Below are 7024 nucleotides of genomic sequence, written 5' to 3' on the forward strand. Positions count from 1 at the left end.
ACAGTGTCAAAAATATATTTAAAGTCTTTTAAAGACGCGTAGTATAAATTAAAATATTTGGAACTCTACTTTTTGTTACTGTAAATTATTTGATTTTTTTAAAAAAAAAATACAAGAATGATGTTGCAACTATTACGAGAGAGAGAGAGAGAGAGAGAGAGAGAGAGAGAGAGAGAGAGAGAGAGAGAGAGAGAGAGAGAGAGAGAGAGAGAGAGAGAGAGAGAGAGAGAGAGAGAGAGAGAGAATGTATGTTGTTCTCCATTTTTTGGTCGCCATCCCCAAACTCTAGTCGTGTTGAATATTTTTGTTGTTGAAGACCATAGTCGAGAGTCCCTTTTAGATACCTCAGAATTTCCTTAACTACCTCTTCCAGTGAGCTTCTAAAGATTTGTGCATGAACTGAGAAACTTTGTTAACTACACAGGCAATCTCTGGCTTGATAAACATTGCATATTGTAAAGCTCCTACAAGGTTGTGGACAGGGACGGACCCAAGTGTATTAGACTAGCAAAAATATTGCCTTTTAAAAAATTAAATGTAATTTTTTAAATTTGATAATTATAGATCAAAATCGTAAAAAAAGCCCCCATAAAATTAAATAAATCTAATAAGAATAATTATAATATAGGTATAAATATTTTTGAATGATAAATAAGCCCCCACAAAGTAAAATTTCTAGGTCCGTCACTGGGATTAGGTATAAATGATCACTTCCATATGCTGAGAGATTTTCACCTCTAGTCGGTGTAGGAAGTCAGTTGGCACACTCCATTTTGGCTCTAACCAGAAGGTCCATAATATATTTAATTTGACATAAGTGCAAACCATTGTCCAATCTTGTGACCTGAATATCAAGAAAATATTCAAGTGAACCTAGACCCTTGAGAGCAAATGAGACAGTGAGTGTTGGTTGTGGTACTAAATCAAGTACGTGATGAAAGCATTTATAACGATTATCATCATACTACACTCAAGATCTCCATATGTACATATATTAAATCTCAAATAAAAGCTAAAAGGATATATTTACCTCTTAAAGCGAATTAGGGTATCCTCAAATTTGTACGTAAGTTGTATCCTTAAAATGGTAATGACAAACTTACACTGCAATCTTCCATATCTGCCACCACACACAAGGATTAGTGTGGACTAATTAATTAGGATACTCTCAACACATGAGCAAAACTAATCCTTTTCTCTCTGAGTGAATAATGATGTAATTAACCTTTTTATGTTCCCTAAATTATACGCATATATAGAATTAAGATATAACGATATATTAATTTAAACAAATAAAATAAAATAAAATAATGATGTAATTAACCTTTTTAGGTTTCCTAAATTATACGCATATATTTAACGATATATTAGTTACTAATTCTGTTCTAAATATTATTTTGAATTTAAAAAAATTAGTTTAAATTAAATATAGAAAATCTCCCAACCACTTGAGAGAATATCTAATTAATCCAAAACAAATTCAGTGGGGTCCATCTTATCTAATGTGCATTTATCACTGTGTCCTTACACAGTGTGGCGCCACTATTTTCTTAACCAGTCAATGGTGATGTCTTTACCTTTTCCCCAATTTATTTAAATGATAAATTTAAAATAAATTATTTAGTACAAAATAAATAATTAATACTTTTTGAATTCAAAATATATTTTTCTGTCCTTGACCGTTTTGTAAAGTGGCGATCCGGGGACCATGGACTTATAATACTAAGCCTAATAAATTAGATTATTTATTGAATCTTATTAACTAAATAATCTTATTTATTAATTTCATGATTACTCTATTATAAATATAGAATTAAACTCTTAGTAATTATAGAATTATATTTATTGAGTTTATTACAATGTCCATTGATATAATCAGTTTCAGTAATTAGCCCTCCTTGTGTCGGTTCGTAATTAGTTTTGGTCAAATTATTAATTTAACCTTCTAATTACGTCCTCATCCTTTAGTACTATTAATTTACTAGTTAAAGTATAATTTAGATGTGACAGTCAGTAGTCCCGTGATCCGTAAGGGGAAATACCGGGTAAGCTGTGCAATCCCACACCGCCTGGGGAAGGTCAAGTGGGATGATTGTGAGACTGTGTAGGTATGGGACTACACAGTTGAAGAGGGCTTAAATGGATTGATTGGTACTACCTATATCAACAAGGTGCATCTTGTTTTCTGGTTGCCCATCTCGAAAGAACTTCATAGTTAAGCGTGTTTGACCTGGGGCAATTTCAGGATGGGTGACCTCCTGGGAAATTTTCCTAGGAAGCTTGCGAGTGAGGACAAAGCACGCTGGAAACACTCGTGTTGGTCTGTAGGGTCAGTCATCAATCCAGGAAGCAGCCAGAGTGGCGTACTCGTGTATAAGAGCCATTAGTCCGTGGGTGTAAGGACTCAATGGAGGCTTGAAGCGTCCAGTCTAAATTTATGGACAATTTTTCAATTCTAAAATTAACACTTAAAATGAATCAATATCCGTTAGGAAAGTTAATATTCCATAATTGTAAATCAAGTTTCCAATCATTCCCATTATTAACTTTCCAAAACAAAATTTGTAAGAAGAATCTTCTTTAAGACACTTTTACGACTGAATCAAAAAAACTAATAACATGAATAGAAGTTCATGATTACTCAGGATTCAAGCCGATCTACTATTAATTAATCATCGTTATGATATGAATAAAGTCTTTATGGTAAGCGACATGTTTGATAAAGACAATTTAATTACAATCGGTCCATGTCATATGTAAACTCTATTATATATAGCATTACATCAACAATTTAAATTGAGATTACTTGCACCGAATAACGGGCATCAGTGAACAATAATATCAACCGTTGATTAAAGATTCCATAACTTTAATATATTGCTGACTGTTTTATAATGACTAACTTTAATGATTTAGTAAATTTTAAAGTTTGGGGAGCATGATTGAGTATATGGACAATCACCGATTTAGTAAAATTAATCGAAATTGTACGAAAGTCTTTAAATTCAACAATCTCAATAGCTCAGAGAAATTTTTTAGCGAATTTAAAAGTTTAAGGGCATGATTTTAATACATGTTAAAATTTAAGAAACAAAAATTTTAATTAACCTAAAATAAATAATATGAATATATGGTACATACAATTAGGTTCAAATAAGATAAAATTAATAATAAACATACTATAAAGTAAATTAGTGATCAGGTACGTAATTATTAATTGATTAAGAAAAAGAAAGTTTATATATTATCAGCCACCGGTGGCTTAATTTTATAATTAATTCAAAATTTAATTTTCTTAATTATTTTATTTTAAATTTGGTATCTGTGGTTATATATTTTGAAACCCATTAAATCATTTTCTTTTTCAAATCGCCAGCTATAGTTAGCAGCCTCATGATCAGAAGAGGTTATATAACTATTAATTAACTAAATTAATACTATATATTGTCAGAGATAATTAACCTAATTCTTTTTGGTTAATTCTTTTTATATTCAATGTACGTAACACACATATCTTTTTTTAGGAGTAAATTAATATATAATATAATATAAAATATTTGACTAATTTACGTAAACTTAATTATTAGTTACAATATTATATTTTTAGTTCTAGATCTGTAGATCACATGTAATTAACCTTTCAATGGTCATATGATTAACATTTTTTTTTCATATATATATATATTCAATGATTAAGTTGTTACCATGTCACTGTACTATTACTAATTATCAATAACAAATAAGATTTTTTTTTACTTTAATTATTTGAGTGGCAAAACAAAAAAATTGTAATAATCTAATTTTCTATATAGAAAATTTTTGGTTAGGAGCATCATTTTTGTTTTTATTGTAAGAGAAATTATATATATATTGGTGGTGTATATATTGTAGTTACAAACACCACTTTTAAAAAAATCAAATAATTGGGGGTGTATAGTAATAAATATATTCAATACTATATAAGGAAAAATAATTGTGTGTATGAATTTTATATTGGGTAAATATTATTTTAAACCTTATGTTTTGTAAAAATTATTAATTGTACCATCTATTTTGTTAAATAAAAAAATAGATTTTATATTTTCCAAAATAGTAAAAAAATAACACCCTCAGCTCAATTTTCAACCATTTTATTTTTTTAATATAACTAAGTACTTTAAGACATTTTTAATACGAATGGCTACAGAAAATGTAACAAAGTTTTGTCATAACATTTCTTGATCAGATTATTATTAAGTTTTATTTTAACGAAAAATCAGTTCAGGGTCTTATTTGTACAATTTTAGAAAATACATGGTCTATTTTGTCATTTAACAAAACAAATAGTCTAATAGATTTGCAAAACACAAGGTCCAAAATAATATTTATCCTTTTATTTTAGTATTATAAATTTTTCAAAATTATTTTTCTAAAAATATTGTAGACTGTGTGTCTATATTATATAACATCATACAAAATATATAAATTATAATTTCTCAAAATAGATAAAAAAAAATTCAATATAAAAGCAAAAGTGATTTGTAACTAAAAATCTCATTAATTATAATCATATTATGACATGAATTTGTAATTATAGGCCTTCTAACTAGGTTATACTTGGTCACATTATATATACAGGGATTGACATTGACAATGTCACTTACTAAAATATACATCAACTTGTTATAAATAAATATATTCAACTTATTATTTATATATAAATTAGGAAAATAATTAATTAAGGAATAATAAAGTTGATTTATTTAACAAAGGGTGCAAGTATGCAATCTTTGTCATCATTCTTGTCTGGCTTATATCATCATATGCATTCATCACTGTTTTGATATCAAAAAAGGTTAAAAACATAAAAACAAAAATAAAAAATATATTAAGAAAAAAAAAAGACATCAATAGATATTTTGGTTAACTTGATTTGAAGTCATTTTCAATATGAGAAAAATCTAAAACAGTCTCATTGGTTGAGTTGGGTATCAAATAATTATATTTTAGATATAATATAGTTGGGTATATAGACACAGCAAAATAATAAATTTAACACGATTAGTATACCTTAAATTATATCATTAATTTATATATTAATTCCAAATAATATATACTTAAATAGTTGAGTACTTTATAATTTCATTAAAAAGTATTTATTATTAAGAGAATTATATATCAATAATAATCTCAAATTCATATGGTGAAAGGTAAATACTCTCTTATTCGAAGATCGATCTTGTTCATACACATAAAAGAGATTTGTATTTGTTAATATACAAAATTTGTTCAATATTATTTATTTAACATAAACTTGAACTATTTTCTTAATAAAAATAATCAACCAAAGTCATGTTATTATTATTATTATTTAATATAACTATTAAAATCAATTAATGAGAAGCCAGCAAGCTGAAAAGTGTGGCAAACAACAGCTACATATAATAATTGGTTAATTGTTTTGCCTATGAAGTTAGTTTGATGGGTCTATGTATAAAATGACTATACTCAATTATATATATATATATATATATTATATCAATAAAAAAAAAAAACCTAAAGAGATTATGTTTGTAATGCATAAACAAATTATGAATTATCCATAAGCTTTTTTTTTAATAGATATATGAAAATTAGAAAAAGAAAAGATAAAGTTTGCTAGTTCTTGAGTAGCTTTCTTCTTTCAACTTTAATTGATAAAAATAAAACATATACTTATTATTAATTTTTTTTTTGTCATTTTGAAAAAGTTTTCTTAATTAAAATATTGCAAGCGTGTATTGATTTTTATTATGGAGCTTAATGATATTATTGTTTATAATTACTTGGCAGTCTTTGCTAACTTTTTTTAAAAACTTTAAAAATGTAAAGTGGTTTAAAATAACAATACAATATAAATATATAAATAGTTATGATGAGTAATTATTTATATATATTTTTATAAAATAAATTAAATTTCATTCAGAATGGTTTACTTTTATCTGACGTAAACAATTAATAAGCGAAAACATTTTTGTTTGTTTTGAACTAAGGTAGAAAAAAAAAATGTATATATAATTAATAATTAAGAAAAAATTGAGATAAGGGTCATTATCAGTTTGTGGATTATATAAGTTTGCTTCTTTAATTTCTTTGTTTAATTAATATTGTAATTATCAGTACTGGTTTCTTTTCTTAAGGAGAAAAAAGAGTTTGAAAGAAATGAACTAAATATTCAATACTTAATTATCAATAAAATCCATGATACTTTCTCTATAATATACGTAATTTTGAAGGAACTACGTATATAATTATTAATATATATATATATGAATAGGACTATGACTTTTTTTGGTATGCCTATTTCAAAGAAAATATGATATATTTTTTTAGTACATGCTCTATTTTTCAAAATTTATAATAAAACAATTTGGATATACTAAATATAAAATCGGATATGCCCATAATTATAAAATGAAATATGCTTTGATATGTTTTGTGTATTTCGTGTTTTCTGGTTTTACATATATATTTCTTATTTTATTCGTACCATTATTATTATTTATTTTTTTTTTTTGTAAGAATTGCAATTTTAAAGTTGGAGTATTTTCAATTTCAAAAAAAAAAAATGGATTTCAAAATAGAAGAAACCACATGCATGTTGCCATGTTGGAATTAATTACGCGGTTTTTTTTTTTATTGTTATATATATATATTTACAAAAATTTAAATAACAACTCACATAATAATTAACGGAGCAATTTAAATCGCAATCAAAATTTATATAGCAATTTACATAAAAATTATTAGAGCAGCTCAAACAGTAAATTTAAAAAAAAAAAATTAAAATATTATATATGAGATAATTTTAATATTTTATTTGAGATAATGAATAAATTTAACTTTGTTAAGAGAATTGGAGAAAATTAAGTAGTGGTAATCGTGAATCATTGTTTTTCAACTAGTATTGGGCCGACTTGGGCCACTTGCTCAGTCAGGCCTGACAGACATGAAACTTTATGGGCCAAAGCCCACTAACTATTGACAGGGAATGTCGGCCCAAAAA

Source organism: Cannabis sativa, chromosome 8 (genome assembly GCF_029168945.1).
Source record: "Cannabis sativa cultivar Pink pepper isolate KNU-18-1 chromosome 8, ASM2916894v1, whole genome shotgun sequence".
In the NCBI taxonomy this organism is placed as follows: domain Eukaryota; kingdom Viridiplantae; phylum Streptophyta; class Magnoliopsida; order Rosales; family Cannabaceae; genus Cannabis; species Cannabis sativa.